We start from the raw sequence: 18,629 nt of genomic DNA on the forward strand, positions 1-18,629 counted from the left end.
CCATCTGTTAAATTTACTCAAGAAGAACAAATTAATTTAAAAATAGATCTTAAAGCATGAAAATAAATGCTAAGCTTCTTGGCACACCTCACTTCCCTGCAGTTCATATTTAAATGATTTGTGTCTTAAATATTGCTAAAAAGAAAAAAAAAAAATCAGAAAAGGAAATACTGAAAATTTGTGTTCTTTTCCCTTTCCTTTCGTGGTGTTTCTGAAATATGTGCTATTTATTGAGCTTTAAGGACTCCAACAAAGGACCTTTTCTAAGTTTGTTATTGTGTTTGTATTCTCCTTTTGCCTAGAACTGAAGCTGCTGGTGTCTGCAACTTTGCATGCCATTACAATTAATAGTATTTAGGTTTAGAAATAGAGATTAAGGACAGTGTCAGATAATGCTAAGTCTCCAGAAACAAACTGCATGTGTCTGAATTCAGTTCACTGGGATGGTCTGTGACAATAGTAAGAGTTGTGTTGCTGTTTTGTGACTTATAAGGCCATATTCTTCTTGTAGACTAATGTGTAGGTGTTTGAATATGCAGAGAGCTATGTCATCTATTGAAATTCTCACTGTATTATACTTTAAAGCCTTCCATGTTGCATAATTATTGACCTTATTGCCCTGTTCCTGCTGATCATATTAAAATGTAGCTTGTGCTTTCAGACTGCAGTTTAAATTTTAACTTCATTGGAGAATAGTCTTTAATATTTGTGAATGGAGCAGAAAAAAAGGGCCATGTCCTGTCATTTGCCATGTGCACACTAGAGAGATAAATGTGGCAAGTTTTGGCAAATGTGTTAGAACTGTCACTTTTTTCTGTTTTTCTATTACAATGAATTATTTTGCACCGTCTGTGGGAACAGTGCTGTCAGCTCTGAGACTGGCATGTCCTTCCTGTCCATTTCACAGAAAAGCTTTCCTTCTTTCTTCCTGCTCTGTGCTCCTCACCATCACTGATAAGAAAATGACTGAGATGAACGCTTTTGTTTATACATGTTTTGCTGAAAGGTTTTTGCTTTGGCTCATCTTTTCCACTTGTCCAGAAAGCCAAGAGGGTGTCTTATGGGACATCTCTGATGGTTGCTCTAGTTCTTGGCAGGTTCTGGTTCCATAAAGTTTTCTGTTTTCTTCTGACAGTATAATACGTGGTGGAAGCAGTACTGTATATTAACCTTTTCTTCTTCTGAAAGGAGGTGATGGTGACAGATTACCATTAATCACATGTGCTTGTAAACATTTCAGCTAGAAGTAACCAGAGGAGTTGAACAATTATTCCTAGTAACTTTCTTCCTATCATTCTTTGATGCTAAAAGCATGTCAGTACAAAAGTACTTTCATTCTTCATTTGAGCAAAAGGTAGGACATCCATCATGACCAACTTCCTTTGCCATTATTGGTCTACATCTTTTGTTTCTCATTTATTTCTTAGTGCACTATGTAAAATACAGATGTTCTTTCAATACTGCACGTAGCGTGAGATCTGCTTTGGTTGTACAATGTGTCACATTTTTGTGCCCTGCATTTCCACTTATTAAAGTGTATTCAAATGGTCACATTGCAAACTTGTTGCCTTCCTGTTTCACAAAATGTGTGTGGAATTTTCCCATGATAGAATGACAGTTGTCAACTGTGCTCATCAGCAAGAATTTTCATGCTGAGGAACCAGATGGATAGGCATCAGAGAAGACTATCTCCTCATTTGATATGACATCAACAAACCCCATGAGGAGAGGCTGAGGGAGCTGGGGTTGTTTAGCCTGGAGAAGAGGAGGCTCAGGGCTGGCCTCATTGCTGTCTACAACTACCTGAAGGGAGGTCATAGCCAGGTGGGAGTTGGTCTCTTCTCCCAGACAACCAGCAACAGAACGAGAGGACACAGTCTCAAGTTGTGCTGGGGGAAGTATAGGCTGGATGTTAGGAGGAAGTTCTTCCCAGAGAGAGTGATTTGCGGTTGGAATGGGCTGCCCAGAGAGGTGGTGGAGTTGCTGGCCCTGGAGGTGTTCAAGAAGAGGCTGCCTAAGGCACTTAGTGCCATGGTCTAGTTGACTGGCTAGGGCTGGGTGTGAGGTTGGACTGGATGATCCTGGAGGTCTCTTCCAACCTGGTTGATTCTATGAACTGGCTACTGTTTCATGTTAATTGAATTAGTGAGATCTTTCTAATAAGAGTAAGTTTGGCCTTTCCATTATTTTGCATTCTTATAACCACTTATTCCGAATTTAAGAGCAGTGTAGTAATCCCTGGCTAAGAACTTCAAAGATTTAAATGTTGAATTGGGTATTTGTGATGATAAATCAAGTCTTTTTGGAATTCATAGCTTTTGCAAAAACCTCAGATGATTATTTCAGATTCTCAGGCCATCTGAGGATTTCCCAGAATTGTACTTTGCATTCCTCAGTTATTATCTATTACAAAATCAACAAATACTACAACTGTTTTCTTCAACCCAAACCCCAGTTCTTCTCTCTCTCTTCTCCATTCCCTTACCCCCCCCCCCCCCCCCCCCGATTATGACACCCCTCAAAATCTGCTATGGTTACTATTCAGAAGTTTGGTATTCATTCCCTGATGGGAGTTTGGAAAAAATGCATGGGATGAAATTTGTACAGTGTGTTGTTCTATACTCAAACCTAACTTCTGTTTTATGTATCTGCCCTGTATCCTCTTATGCAAGGGTTTTAGCATTAAATAGTGGCAATAATGGCATTTGCCATAAATACATAAATGGTTTTCAGTACAACTGAAAAAGCTATACAGAAACTAAACTGGCAATGTCATCAAACAGTGTGTGAGGTAGAGGATTTTATGGTGAGATCTTGGAAATGAGATTTGATGTTGAGATAATCTCATCAGCAGTTAGCATGTAATAGACTTTCAATTCTTTCCCTTTGAAGTACCCTGTGAAACTGGGAATTCAAGAGTAATGCAGCAGATCTATAAGAATAGCTCAGTTGTAAGGAGAATATACTTGTTTGTATGAGAATATACTACAGCTATACTCCTCTGAGAAATCACTGTAATTGCTTAATGAGTCTGACAGAAGTTTTACACACAAGTTACATTTCTCCCATGTTTCTAAAATGCACTCTTGAGAATTAAACACTGATCATCTGTTGCCACTAAGCCTCAGGGTCACCTTAAGGCAGTGCATGTATAAGGCTGGGAAAAAAACCTATAATTCAGAAGAAAAAGCCATTTGTAATTACATGCTTTAAATTGGCCAGAAAACTCATAGGATGTAGGTAAGATGACTTTATAAAGGCCACGTAGTAGGATATCAATACAGATTATTTCTTAAAGAAAATTACTCCAGTCCTTCAGATGGAAAATAATTTGTACATCCAGGCTCTAGAGGAGTGTTTATTCATAGAATCAGTCAGGGTTGGAAGGGACCACAAGGATCATCTAGTTCCAACCCCCCTGACATGGCCAGGGACACCCTACCCTAGATCAGTCTGGCCAGAGCCCCATCCAGCCTGGCCTTAAACACCTTCAGGGACGGAGCCTCAACCACCTCCCTGGGCAACCCATTCCAGGATCTCACAACTCTCATGGCAAAGAACTTCCTCCTCATGTCCAGTCCAAATCTATGCACCTCCAGCTTTGCTCCATTCCCCTTTCCCCCTAGTCTTGTCACTTCTTGATATCCTAAAAAGTCCCTCCCCAGCTTTTTTGTAGGTCTCCTTCATATACTGGAAATGTCACCTCGGAGCCTTCTCTTCTCCAGACTGAACAGCCCCAACTCTTTCAGTTTGTCCTCATAGGAGAGGTGCTCCAGCCCTCTGATCATCTTCATGGCCCAACTATTCATTCATAGCACATTTCAAGCTGAAAGGTAGGTTTCAGTGAGTGGAAAGCCATGTGTTACCACAAAATACCATGTGAAAATCTTGGTGGTGGCTTTTAGACATCCTTAATTTTATTTCAGATCAACAGATGCAATTTTAACATTATTTGACATGCTGTGTGTACATTATTTTAGCTACTATTCAGGAGAAGTTCAAGCAGATAGCTTACTATGAATCTTGAGTGGTTTTTTTTTACATGTTGGGTCAGTATTATTGTTTCTTCAGTTGTTTCTGTGTTCCTTTTAAAATAAGAAGTTATTGTGAGAAGTGGTGATTTCTGGCATGTCAAAACCTTTGGTTCAGACCAGAATCAAAGTGGAAATAAAAAAGAGATATTTGAATGGACATTTATATCCTTTGATTCCTAAGGTAAGCTGCTCAGGGTGAATGCATCAAGAATGGGAAAGTCATTTTATATGAAAACAGTTTATTCTGTTTCTGCCAGCATTAGGAGTTACTTTTCATAGCTGCTGAAAGTCAAGAACTCCTGTGAAGGGTTTACTTTGGGAATTTTGTTGAAATCAAACATGGTGGGGAAGCTGTAAGAGTTGTGAGCTCACAAGAAGTAAATGAAAACATCTCTGACACATCCAGGTGCAGAACAGAATGCATTTAGCTTACTTTTAAAGAGTGAGGTGTCCTGTGAAACAATAATGTATCCAGCAGTACTTGGATGTACCCTGAGAGAAGGTACTATCAGGGGAAGAACTCTTAACACAAGATGGAGAACAGATGAGGAAGATGGAGGCTTTTGGACTCTGGTTAAGACAAAAAAAGTTTCTTTATTGTGATTTTTTTTTCATGCAGAAGAGGAGAGTTCTAGAAGATAGAAGAAACAGAGATGAATTTTTGTGGTGTGTGTCGTCCTCTGCTCAGCTAACCTGGTGGGAGAGTGTTCCCTTACCAAATCCCATACCGACCAAAACGTTTGTGTTACTGTACAAATTAACTCTCTTCATGGAATAGTTTGAATTCAGTACTTAATTGATGGAATTATTTATTTAAAGAGCTGAAATTTCTCACTTGAGTCCCTGCTTGTGACACAAAATACTATGAGTGCTTATGAGTGAAGGGGTAGCGAGGAACAGAAGTCTCACTAGACTCACCAGAGTAACTTTTTCTTAGTTCTGACCTAGAAATAAATTTGTCAAAGATAGTGGTAAGTCTTTAAGATCATTACAATATCTAAGCATTTCAGTTAGTCTGAGACAAGCATTTATGAAATATTTTTCTGTTGTCTCAAGTAGACATTTGCTTGAAATTTCTTGGAAATACTAAAAATTATGGAATTACTTAACCTAAGCAAGATGAGACATTATTTTGTAAGCAGGAGTAACAAACAGTAGAGAAATGTAACTATGATTAATTTTCAGGTAGCATGCTAGTTTATTAATTTAAATGACAACTAAAGCTTCTCATTCTAATACCTCTGTCTATCAGTACATATACAGTATCAATATAATAATTTGGAAATATCACCACTTTCTCTCCCCAAAAGAAGTAAAACTTAGCTTCCAGTCAGCCTTTATTGTCTGAATTGTCTGAGTGAGGGTCTTATTTGGATTTCTCTATTACAATTTTGCTTGGTTCTTGCCTTATTTGTGCTGCATCCTAGCTATATTTTCCATTAGCCAAGGAAATGAAACAATACTGAATACTCTCTATTCAGATGATATCAACCTCTTCTGGCTGGAATCATCACCCTCTATATTTTAGTTGATCTTAACTTTGATTTCTAAAAACAAACAAAAAAAAATTTCTTTGTTTTCCTGGACATCTGAAGTGGTTTCTGTAGTTGAGAAGTATTGTTATCTTCTATTTCTAGCATGTTCTTCCTCCTTGATGTCACTCTGATGAGTAACTGAAATGCTAAGTATGGATTTCATAGGTTAGATACCGGTTGCGTGGGTGTGCTGTTTGGTTGATGATAATGTAAGAGTGTCAGGATGAAAGAATAATCTGAAACAGTACTTGACCAAAAAAACCTCAAACCACTTGCCTCAGATAAAGGCCACAAGTTACCTGGAACTGGAGGGTGCAAATGATGCTCCTTTTGGAGAGTAAGAATGAAGATACTTCACACTGATTGGTTTAAAGAGAGATTCTATTACAGGTGCATAGATGCAAAAGACAATTAGGTACAATGAATACATGCACAAGCTAGTGTCCTGGATACCCCAAATTCCTCTCAGTCTGTGGTTTGAATGGGAGAGGAAAGGCACAAAACCCCTGTTTCCCTGTCTCCCCATCCCCCCACAGGCTTGAAGGAGGGGAGCAAAGGGTCCTTCCCGCACATGGGGTGACCCGTGCAGATGCCCGTGCTGATATTGGGCTGGTGATTGACTGTGTTTTTGCTCCCAGTAATGGTAAATGGACACTTTGCCTATGAGAAAGGGATAAATATAGCAAGGTTTCTTGCCTTGGGGTTCTTTCCACCTTGTGGTGCTTTGCCCCACCTAGGGGTGCTTCCTGCCTTGATAGCTCCTGTCTGGAGAGTCCCCTGCCTCTGTGAAGGATAGGCTCCTGCTGTGACTGGACAGTCCCTGCTTAGGATGGCTCCTACCTTCCCCACTCTTTTGCACCCTCTGTGCAAACTGGCAGATTTGCAGTCCTTTCAAAGGGGGAGCTGGCAGCACCTGGACTGCCCTCTCTCAGGTCCTATTCAGTAGTCAGTTGCTGGCTGCCTCCTGGACAGGGGCCCTAGCAGTTCTGGGCTCTCCCCCCTGCCCTTGTGAGAGCAGCCTCGTCCTGTGACCACCCCACTTGGGAAGAAGCGCTCCAGACATTTCTGAGTTTGGTGGCTCTGTGACTCATCTTGGACTTCTGTGGCATGGATCTCTATTACTGGACATTGCTGGCAACGTCTCAGGCTGCTCCTGCAGAAAGGATCCAGCAAGAGGTCTTTGCTGAGTGCCTATCCCACATCTGTGAGTAGGTTTCCCCTTAATCTTCTGCTCAGCCTGGTTGATAGTGGGGTAAAGCTGTGCTTATAGCTTAGCCTTTTCCGTTGCCTGACTTCCTAAATACCCACATTTATCTGTAGTCTGCTTTGTAAGATATTCCTGATCAAACTGAGTCTGCTGAGAAACTACATTAATTTTTGTATACTGTTTTGGGGGCGGGGTTCCAGGAAAAAAAACAAACTATTTTTATCTATTTCCTGGCTTGGCCACGTTAGTTCCCTGCCTCCACGACAGCTAGGCGAAGTCTGTCAGGCTAAAACCATCTGGAGTCCTCCACCCCCAGCAAGCCTGAGAGTAGGCCAAAACTGCGCTCCCCAGCTTAGGCCTGCAGGGCCTCAGCAGGCCGCATGACGCAGCTCCAAACTCCCTGCCAGCTGGGGGCTGTCTGCCCCACACAGGCCAGGAGATGAGCAGGGACACCGCTCTGCCCGGAGGAGAAGTGAAGGGAGGAGAATACAAGAGAATGATGTCAGCCAGGCACTGACTTGTAAGCTATGACGGTGGCAAGAGGAGTAGAGGAACAATATTACAACATCCTGGCATGGCCAGGTCTGTCCCCTGGGACAGGACTTAGAATCAATCAGGTTGGAAGAGACCTCCAAGATCATCCAGTCCAACCTATCACCCAGCCCTAGCTGGTCAGCTAGACCATGGCACTAAGTGCCTCATCCAGTCTTTTCTTGAACACCTCCAGGGACCGCCACCTCCCTGGGCAGCCCATTCCACTGACTTCATCTCTCTAGTTTTCCTAAGGGAACCTGGGCATCCCTCAAACTACCACACCAATAGTGATGGGAAATTTAGCTGCTGCCTTCTCTGAAATTCATCCTCTGATTTGGCTGCTTTTTTTTTTTTATTCTGTAAGAGGAAGTACACACACACAAAATTCTGTTTGCATCTGCCTCTAACTGATAGTTAAAGAGGTTCTTAGTTGCTGTCTGTCACTGCAGTTAGGCAGGCATGGTGGAATCTATGCAGAGTGGATCTACAAATGCATACAATTCAAATCAGTAGTTAGGCTGTCGAGTGCGTGGCAAGATGCAGGTGTGCTATCTTGCAGTCACTAACATCATGTGGATGACAGGTGGCAATACGCTGTCATCCTTAAAGGAATTTGTGCTTCTTAAATGAGGGAAAGATGGGGCTCTCAGTGAGCTGAAGGACGGAGAACGTGATGTACACTAATTCTTTCTTTCATTCAGGACAGCCTGCTTAAAAAAATATTACTTGTGCAAGGCCAAGACATAAAACTTGCACTCATATACTGCATCTGCACTTAATCTGTGAATGTACTTAATTTCTTGGATAGTTAAATCCCAGTGCAGCCATCATATGCTATGCAAAACAGCAACTAGTCAGACAAATAGATTTTCAGTTTCCAGATGTATAATGTTCGCTAAAGTGAAACTCTTTTCACTCCTCAGAAGTCTCTTCTTGTTGTTGTGACAAAACAGTCTCATGAGTAGAAATGAAGTTATCTGGTAGGCCCCAAATCTGTTTAAAGATAAAATAAAATGAGCACTGAAATAGAAATTTTGTATTCTTAAGTATAGAAGAGATGTTTGTGTTTTGGTCACATCCTTTAAAATCTTTTGTATTATATTGCTGTAGTTTTCATAGGATCATAGAATGGCTTAGGTTGGAAGTGACCTCAAATATCATCTAGTTCTAACCCCCCACCATAGGCAGGGACACCTCCCACTGGAACAGGTCGCTCAAGGTCTCATCCAGCCTGGCCTTGAATACCTCCAGGGAGGGAGCAACCACCACTTCCCTGGGCAACCTGTGCCAGTATCTCACCACCCTCACTGTTATACATGATGGTCATTCAGTGTGTTTTTTATTTCATAAGTAAGCTTAATTAGTCTGTTGACAAAATGCTAGCAGAATGGGTGATAGCTTTTGATATGGCTTTATGTTTATTTTTGTTTCTGCCATCGTCTAGCTTCATTTCTCAAACTTAGGAGTGCTTCAAGTAATGCTCTAGAGGCAGAATTACTTCCTAACATCCAGTTTTAGAAGTGAGCTATATTTTATTGCTCTGAGCTAACAGCAAAGTCTGATTCCCCTGGAGGTTGTTCCAAACAACTTTGTAAGAAAAGAGACAGAAATTTTGGGAAACAGATTATTCTTGACAAGTATATACAGCTGTCTAATAGCACAACATCCTCAGACCCCATCTATGCCATAGGATTTTTTTTTTGGTCTCTCTAATCTTCTTACTTGTATAGAATCCAGTTTTTTATTCCATTAGTATGCATGTGTATATTCCAATAGACTATAAAAAAGCTGCATGACCTACTTACTGAGAACCTGGTTTTACATCCCATTAGAGGGCATGTATTTCCACAGTAATAGACTGCTGAAAAAACGTGTGACCCATTTATTCTGCTTCAGCAGTAACTCCCTGTGTAGTGTGTACCTGCATGTGTGCATGTAGATCTCCTTTTTAATTGCTTGTGAAAATAGGAGAAGCCCTTCCAGTTCTGAGTAAGAGTTCTCTGCTGCTTGAACTGCTTAAAATAATTCATGACACTTGAAGGCATTTGCAATGTAAAAAAACCAGAATGCAGATAAAACAACCTGTACTTGGAGGAGGATTAATATTGCAATGTAACCTGACCTACTTTTGAAGGAATCCCTCTCATTTTACTGCTCTGTGATTTGCTGCTGAGCTCATGCCTTTCATGCTTTGGTTTTCTCTGAGAGTTGCACAAGATGTTGACTAAAGAGGAATCCCTATAAATGAAGAAAGCATCTATTTAAAAGAAAAAATCAGCCTTAGTATAAATCCTGAATATTGTAAAGGACCACATCTTTTGTTTGGAACCTGCCATCTGCCATTGTTATTCGCTATGCTTTCTTTTTCATGCTACCCTTGATTGTATAGACTTCTAAATTCCCTTTCAAAGACTTCAGGAGTCCTCGTTGATTCTAATACAATACTATTTAATAGGTTTACTCATTGTTGTCAGCCCTCTGTGCTTTCAGTTGTTCTGTTTTATTCTTTTTGAGTGCAGGGGGGCCAAAAGTTGATGGCATTTGAGTCTACCATGAACTGCATAATGTGGTGGGTTTTGGTGTTTTGCTTGGTTTTATTTGGTCTGTCTTTATTTCTTCCTTCATGCTATGTACGACTTAACTTACCCTCTTTGGCTGCCACTGAACAGTAATTTGTTGGCTTCATAGCTATTAAAACCCCAGATATGAAATCCAAGTGAAGGAACTCTCAGCTGAGAGCTTATCAGATGTGTCAAGTGATCATTTCACTATCTGTGTCTTGGAATGTTATTTAAATTGATCTGCCTTGGTAAGTACTTTGTCAGATCTATTTTTTTTCTCCATCCTGTATGTTTTCAAGACAATAGAGTACCTCGTGGTGTAGTGCCATCCATGGTGTGTCCTCAGGGTGCCATGGTGTTAGATGATTTATGCAGATGTCCATCTGCTTTCAGACATACCCTAGAGTGTTTTAAATTCTGAATCAGAAGCATATGGTAGTAGTTTCATAACGTCACTCTCTTTCTGTCACCATGTTGGCAAAGAGACTATGCCCTGTATCAGGTAGGAGACTTGTAAACTCAGTGCTATCCCTTCAGGATCTGATCTGCTTGAGGAATAGTTAACCTAGAGGCACTGTCACTTAAACCTAGACAGTGGTGTGGCTCTGGATTGGCTTACTCATTGTCCTTTCCTACATGCAGCCAATGGCTGCTGGTTATTGGAACAACACAAATCAAAGATGAGTCCCAGAACTTAACCCAAAAATTAAAGCAAATATTCCAGTGCCAGGAGAGGAGGACAAATGATTTATAAAACTATGTGAATGTCAGTAAGAGGGTATTGTAGCCCTCTGGGAATATTACTGTGTCTTGGTGTGAAGTTAATCCACTGAATTAACAGTATTTAATTTGGGGGTTTTCCATTGTGCTTCTGAAGCATGAAGTTACACAGAAGCATATGAACATGTTGCTTTATTCTTCCTCAGTAGCACATAAATGCTTCCCTTCTATTACATTCTGTTATATTTGCTTTTAATGCTATATCTAGGTTCATTAATTGCAGTATTTGAATTAGCATAACTGGAAGAGGTGCTCTAATGCCAAGACTGGCATTATGGGATCAGTGTTGTAGCTAACACCTGATGTGTAGTTAACATATCCGACTTGCAGTTAAGGATCACACACTAGCAGGGAATGGTACCATATTAAACAGTTTTTCTACCACAATATTTTATCTACAAGGTAATGTAGAAAATGACCATTTTGTTTTGACTTTTCCCTTTGGGAACTCAGTGTGAAGTGATCAAAATAACTGATTTCATCTGGAACTTCTATGTTAAAGTCTTGATGAAGTTCACTTACAGTAAGTCCACAAAAGAGAAAATGCTTAGGAGCTTTCTCAGCTCCTATTAAGCTTTGCAAAACATAGTGAATCTTCCCTCATGTTACTGATAAATTATTCAAAGTTGTAAGCAGCACATGCCCAAAATAAATGGATATGTGACCTGGAAAGATGCAAGTTTACTTTTGAATTTCTCAAGGCATATTAGATGAAATGTTTTTACCCATTTAATGTCTAGCAACATGAGGTGTACAACATTTGTAGATACCTAGTCAATTAAGGTAACCAATGTTAACCTTTGCATGTTTTGGACTTCAAACATTAAGTTCTTAGACTTGTAGTAATAACATGCTCAGAAAATTTTGATTTATCTCATGTAAGATCATATGATATCTTTATTTAAAGTAGTGAATCTTTGTTCATGTAACTTGAGAGCAACCATCTGGTTATTTGGCCAGGACTGTTGACATTTCTCCATATGAGTAATTAGATTAAAGAATTGCTAGGAATCTACTGCTAATTAATCTGGAATTGTTTTAAGTTAAACTACTCTACCCATCAGTTACTGAAACTGATTTCTTGGAAATGAGGAATGAGTGCATCTCAGAAATGAAGAACTGGTTTAAGGTGAAGTGTTTCCAGTATAGCATGCTGGTATAGTTTCACAAATAGGAACTGCCACTTCTACCAACAACAGTGATAGCCTTTTGGTATCTATTTCCTTGTTTACTGAAAATATAGAGTGGTGTAAGATATCTTCCGTGTATCGCTTACAGTCTCCTCCATCTGTGAGTGCACAGAAACAGTCTTGTTCTCCATCTGTCCTTTGTTTCTATCATATGGATGGTTCAGTAAAAACTATAGTTGTTTGCTTTGGAAGAGTCTCAAACAGAAACTGAGTGAACACAACCAAGTGACATGCTTAAGCATATTGCTGTTATTGTAATAAATAGTAGTCTAATTTTAGTACTAGTGATTTAGACTTTAATAGTTCTGAGTCACATCCTGAATTTTTGGCTATGTATCTGGTACTACTGATTTTGGTGCAAGACAGTTCCAATTATCAGTGGAAGGATTGGGAGATAATCTTTCCTGCATCTCTCTTATTTGTAATATTTTCAAATTTAACTTTTCAAAAAAGCAATGATACTTTTCAAATGCAGGTCTTTAAAGATGTAAAGTTTAGCATTCTATTATTCCTTTTAGTGCAATCTTCTTTATCAGTTCCATAATAATACAGCATGCTAAACATTGTTTAACACCTGATAAAATAGGGGTGTATTATGTTGGAAAATGTGTCAGTTAAAAACATAAATATATTCACTGATCACATTTCTTGGGCCACATTTAGTCTATGGATTTTGGGATATTAAACATACTAACTGCATTTAAAATTTGAAATCCAATTAATGATTATATCAAAAGGTGAAAATCCTTTTCCCATATTTTAGGTACTGACAGAGAAGGTTTTTACCCTCCAGCCACAGTTTTGCTAGATAAAAAGCCTCTTAGTCCTTCCTTCTCTGCTTGTCTCTATAGGCCATCTCTGCACTGTACCTAATATGAATTGGAGGTACTGTCTTTATTGAACATGTTCTCATAATTATATAAACTATGCCAGACGTTTGTTATTGCCTTTTACATTTGCAATAATACATCAGCATGTTTCCTAGAGGTGTTGGACTTCTCCTTTCCTAATCTTCCTGCTGTGCAAATGTCATTCTCTCTTCTGTTTTCTTACCTTCCAAGTATTCTCTTAAAGCTGGGTTAGGATTTTCAGAAATGAGTTTTTCTGACTCCAGGTAAAGGTGCATAGATAGGAGAGCTGATCTGGGAGAGAATATGGGGGAAGCAAACGGAGAGTAAGGTGGGGACATCAAGTGCTATCTTGGTGAGAGGAGAGGAAAAGAATTACACAGAAATGCGAAATATTCTTTGTCAGAAGGGACTGTGAGGATCAGTGAATGCAACTCCTGACTCCACACAGGGCAACCTAAAAGTTAAACCACATTTTGTTCCTTCACTAAGAGTTGATCCCAGTGTGTCACCAGTGGAGCCTATGTTATCAGGTGGTGTCTGGGCAGGTGTCTATATTGCTATCTTCACACAGTCCTTATATGACTACTACTCCTGCTATGCTACATTGACAGTAATTTTTTTTTCTTCTGCTGCTTTGATTTTCCAGTGTTCTCAGAATTGCTCCTCAACAGCACTTCTGCCTCTGTGGTTTCTTCCTTCCCCTGTGTTCTGTCCTTGTTGACATAGCTTAGTGAATCACTGTCATCTTCAGTGGATGTCTGCCAAGCTTTCAGCTCAGCTACTAGCTGATAAACACTCCTCTTTTGAAAAGCTCATAATAAATGAGAGAAATTATTATTTCACACAAATCTGGAATTCTAATGTGTGTTGTACATTAGGTGTTTAGAAACATAAGATCCCACTTTTAAAAATACATCTGATGTGCTGCTCCGTGCAAAACTTGTGAAAGTAACATTGTTTTGCTTGGCATTGGTAGTTAACTGTTGGTGCCTTTGTGTTGCATACAAGTGATTAGAGAGACTGACTGTCATGTTTGTTATGTTTGCAGGAAGTCTAGCACAACAAAGCCTCAAACTTGCTGACCTGTAGGTACTGTCTTTGTAAATGTTAAATAACAGGGCTATGGTAGGTGCCAACAGATGGTAGTTACATGCAGCCTTTGAAGCAGGTTTTTTTCTTGGTCTTTGAGCATATGTTCCATCTTGGGAAGACATGCTGTGTTGCTGTTAACTTTGATTATGCAGGTCTCAGTATAGTGACAGATCTTTTGGAGAGGGCATACGAGAGCAGCAGGAGGATTTGCTCTACCCAGGCTTCTGATGAAATTCAGTTCTTGAGGCAGAGCAGGTCTTTGAGATCTGCCCACTACTTTGGGGCCTATTATTGATGGAAGAGATTGCCTAGAGGCAATTTGATCATTTCTGTTCCAAACCTTGAACAAAGGTCCTGCATAAATAGAATAAGTTACACTTAAATTATACCCAGACTCGACGTCACTAGTTTCTCTGCCATTAGGAGGCTGACCTGTAAGGCCCCAGACATCTGCCATCATTTGGAACAGCAGTGTCAGAATGAAAACTGCTGTGGGAAGGAAGACAGACAGGGAAAAATAGATCTCAGTATCACACCCATTATGTGTGGCATTTCATTCAAACCTGTTTGACAAGTTGTGTAAGTTCTTCATCTGTTAAGGGAGAAAGCAAAGAAAAATAATCAACTGTATATATATTCTGTCAAATTTAATTTCATTGCTGTCTGGCTTCATGATGCAGATAAATACATTCCTTGGTTAAGAAGTACACATAATAGTGAAGAAAGAAAACAAGTTTTGATGTTTGAAGTGCATGGGGAACGTACTGTCTTCACTTGTACTCATGCAGCCTAAGAGTGGTCCTTTTGTTAGTTAAACTCATTGATCTGTCATATCCATTGTTCTGGTGTTGTTAGATAGCAAAGATGAAAAGTTGTTTTCATAAGAAGTGCTATTATTCCACAGGTTTTACTTGGGGAAAGTCTCATAAGTGTAATGTATGAAGTATGTTGTTGTCTTTCTCTTTGCAACATATCTCAGCTGTTGGAGAGAGGAAAAACTTTGGGTTTTGATAGACTTTTCAGAATAAAAGTGATCATCATTGACCATGTGGAGTGGCTCTGAGAGGTATACCAATGCTTTCATGTCTTACACTGGCCACTACTCTGTGCACATGGGACACCCCCCTAGGTGTCCTTATGAAAAAACATAATTCTGCCTATGGGTGTTCATTTCTGGGCCCCTCAATGAGAGATGATGAGATACTGGAATGTGTCCAGAGAAGGGTGATGAAGCTGGTGAGAGGCCTGGAACACAGCCCTGTGAGGAGAGGCTGAGAGAGCTGGGGTTGTTTAGCTTGGAGGAGGCTCAAGGGTGACCTCATTGCTGTCTACAACTACCTGAAAGGAGGCTGTAGACAGGTGGGGGTTGGTCTCTTTTCCCAGGCAACCAGTAACAAAACAAGGGGACACAGTCTCAAGTTGTGCCAGGGAGGTCTAGGCTGGATGTTAGGAGGAAGTTCTTCACAGAGAGAGTGATTTGCTGTTGGAATGGGCTGCCCAGAGAGGTGGTGGAATTGCTGTCCCTGGAGGTGTTCAAAAAATGCCTGGCTGAGGCACTTAGTGCCATGGTCTAGTTGATTGGACAGGGCTGGGTGCTAGGTTGGACTGGATGATCTTGGAGGTCTCTTCCAACCTGGATGATTCTACGATTTAGAAGGATCTGCTGGCTCAAACCATCATCACAAAATATGACTCTCTGAGAGCTTAAAGACTGAGCCAGGGACTGGTTCAGAAGATCAACTTAGCTGGAAGGAAAGGTAATGCAGGAGAACGCTGAGACAAATGGATAAAGCAGAGATGTATTTTTGTTTTGAGCAATGCTAGTTTATGAATTTTCCCTCCACTTGGCTGCTTATTCAACCTTACATCATCTCCTTGTTTGTGCTAATAGAGCAAACTAATTCAGCTTAAAAATAACCTTTAGCTGTAGCACACACTTCCACTGAGGAAAGAGTGAGAGTGCATGTACGTTTGCCCAGCTCCTCAGGCTAATTCTGAAGTTTGCAGAAGAATACAGCTCAGGAAGGAAAGCTTGGAAGGGTGGTATCAGGTCTGTGGTAAGAAGAAATGAATGTTCACACATGCTGTAAGAGATCAGTTTGACTGTGACTATCTTAAGCACTGTGTAAAGTGAGATAAAGCTTACAGAGATAATATCTTCTTAGTGATACTTTTGATTATTATTTTTTTATTATTACAGTCTTGGAATTCCTATTCCAGCTGTTAGCCTATGTGTAAAGTATCTTCTTGTACAGTTTAGGTATATGAACAAATGAAATAACTTTGAATGTGCTAGTTTGTACAAAGCTACATACTGATTAAAATTACCTCTGCTGAGTTCCTATGCTGAACACTGCAAAGATTTTCTTGAAGGTATTGGCCTATCACAAAGCAAATAAGGGAGGGTAAAAAGAGATGAACAGGTGTACGTGTGGAAATAGGAGAATGAAAAGATTTACAAACACCTTTGGGACATGGTTTAATGACCCTTAGGGTTAGGTCAAAGGTTGGACTTGGTGATCTCACAGGTCTTTTCCAGTTGAAACAGTTCTATGATTCTATGACCCTCTTCTGTGGAGAAAGTGAGTATAGATATGCCTGAACGATACAGATGCCACTAGGTATCCCAGAAACTACTTGTGCTTTATATTTACAGTGATGCAAATCTTATTCAAGTAAGCAATTCCTCAATGTTGAGTTTGTATATCTGATGGGTTTGGTTCACATAGATTAAATCACCACACATTTGTGTGTCTGCAGAGAATATTACTCAGCTATATGATGGTTATATCCACAACAGGTGTTAGTATTATCAAACTTGAGCAGATTCTCTCATCATCAATATGTAAGGTTTTGTTTATCAGAAATATTTGCTTTCATTCTTCCCCCTTCACCTCTAGAAGAGGCTTTGAAGAGGACTTGTGGTCACTGTTTCAGAATGTAAAGGCTGCCTCTTTATTTCTGTAGATATTGATGGTGAATTTTGCAGTTTTGTTTTTCACCTCTCTCCAGGAAGTATTTGAAGTCTGTCTGCACACATTTCACTATTTGAAATCTACACTGATCAGATGTATAGGTGAACTGAAGTTCAAGTGAAGGTGCATTAGGGGAGGGAGGGTGGCGAAGAAAATCTTCTGGTATGTACATGCTTTCAGAGTTGATACAGCACTGGAATAGATTTATGTATCATCCTTTTTATATTTCAACTCTTGTTTATTTTTATCAACATATATGGCTGTTCCAAAACTTGTTTATTTTTATAACAGCCAATCGGCATGCAGGAGAGCTAAACCATACAGCCTGGGAGTAACTCCTCAGCTGTGTAATGAAGAGAAATGGCATGTAAACTTTTGCTGCCTGATTATGCAAAAATAGCTTTTTATGACAGTAGTGGCTTGGCGTTGCACTCTGTAGAAAGCCACACACCATGCACCTGATTAATCATGCACAATGAGATTGAAAGAAAGAAGAAACAAAAAACGTGCTATATATTGAGTCTCTTGCAAGCAGATAGCTAGACCTGGTGCTAAAAGTCTTCTTCTTTGTGGACAGACTTCCAGGCTGAAATAATGAAACCCTCAAATGGTAGTAAGACTAATTAAGAATTGGTTCTGTTACTGTGATTAAAAGAATGCCTAATATAACCTCTAATGGAAAATATTTGCAAGGATTGGTTAGATTATAAATCAAATGATGGAAAGGCCAGGCAGAAGAGCAGTCCTGAACTCCTGATCTCTTGGCTTCCCTGTGGGCTCTAACTATAAAGCACATTTGTTGGTGATATTTTTGACAGTAGGTTTCTGCATCCAAATGAATCCAGCTTTTATTTGTCTTGGCTAAGAAGGATTATGGGTTGGGACTGCTTCCACCAGAAGCCAATGGTGTCTTTTTTTTTTTTCAATTGGCAAGCTCACTATAAAGCTTCTTACATAAATTTCATTATCCTTGACATCTACAAAAACTGTAATACGAAATCTTAAAAGGCACAAGATGCCTGACCTTGCTGTGTTCCTAATGTGCTGTTTAAACAAGGAAAATCACAAATTCCAGAAGATTTGCAGGTGTCTTTTTCTTGAGAGATTTTCAGACTGCAGTTGAGAACACCATCTGAAAACAAAATGCTCTTATCACAGTACATTTGGTCTGTGGAGGATAAGGGTTGTTGATTGTCACAGCAGTGACAAATTGTCTGTGCTGTGTGTAGAATAAATGGCTGGAGTGACATTTTCAGCATATTGAGTACTGTATCAGAAAGCAAGGGGAAACTGAGTCAGGTGATAGAAGTATGTTTTCCATTAATCCTTAGACTTACTGTAAACATCAAGGCAGTTATGTATTAATGAATGGTAATGAAAGCAGACTGCATGGTAATGCACCAACATAAAACCCCAGCCCCAAGAACTTGATGTGAGTTTTTTCCCACTTATATGCCATATGCCAGACAGTAGCTTGCTATTTGCAGAGATTTTGTGTGGGAGCACGAAGCAGTATTTTCTGGATATTCCTTTTGCCACTAGTACTGCAGCTAATCTCATCAATGATTTCCAGCTCCATCACCTCTGCATTATTGTCTTGCATACAACTATACAGCATTTCCACTGTGCTGCAGGAGAAATGTGACCCAATTCCCAGAAATAGAGCCTGGTTGAGGATAGAAAAGCTGAATTAATGACTGTACATTCACCTTAAGGTAGTTTGTTGAACGTAGAAGCATTGTGTGACACTGCAGAGCTGCTCTGTAGTGATATGGCAGGGACAGATTGTAAAAGCAAGGCAGGACCGTCTTATCATCCATTAGTATGGATGGCTTATTGAAAAAGAGACACCCATGCTTTCTCATTCATA

At 39.8% G+C, this 18,629-nt stretch overlaps 1 long non-coding RNA gene across 4 annotated transcripts in view; it reads left to right on the forward strand.

The window, feature by feature from the left end:
* Positions 1 to 18,629, forward strand: part of LOC135182940 (uncharacterized) — a 71,271-nt gene that overhangs the window by 37,491 nt on the left and 15,151 nt on the right. The gene's annotated exons all lie outside the window — the stretch shown is intronic.

This window comes from Pogoniulus pusillus, chromosome 17, assembly GCF_015220805.1.
Source record: "Pogoniulus pusillus isolate bPogPus1 chromosome 17, bPogPus1.pri, whole genome shotgun sequence".
NCBI classification, from domain to species: domain Eukaryota; kingdom Metazoa; phylum Chordata; class Aves; order Piciformes; family Lybiidae; genus Pogoniulus; species Pogoniulus pusillus.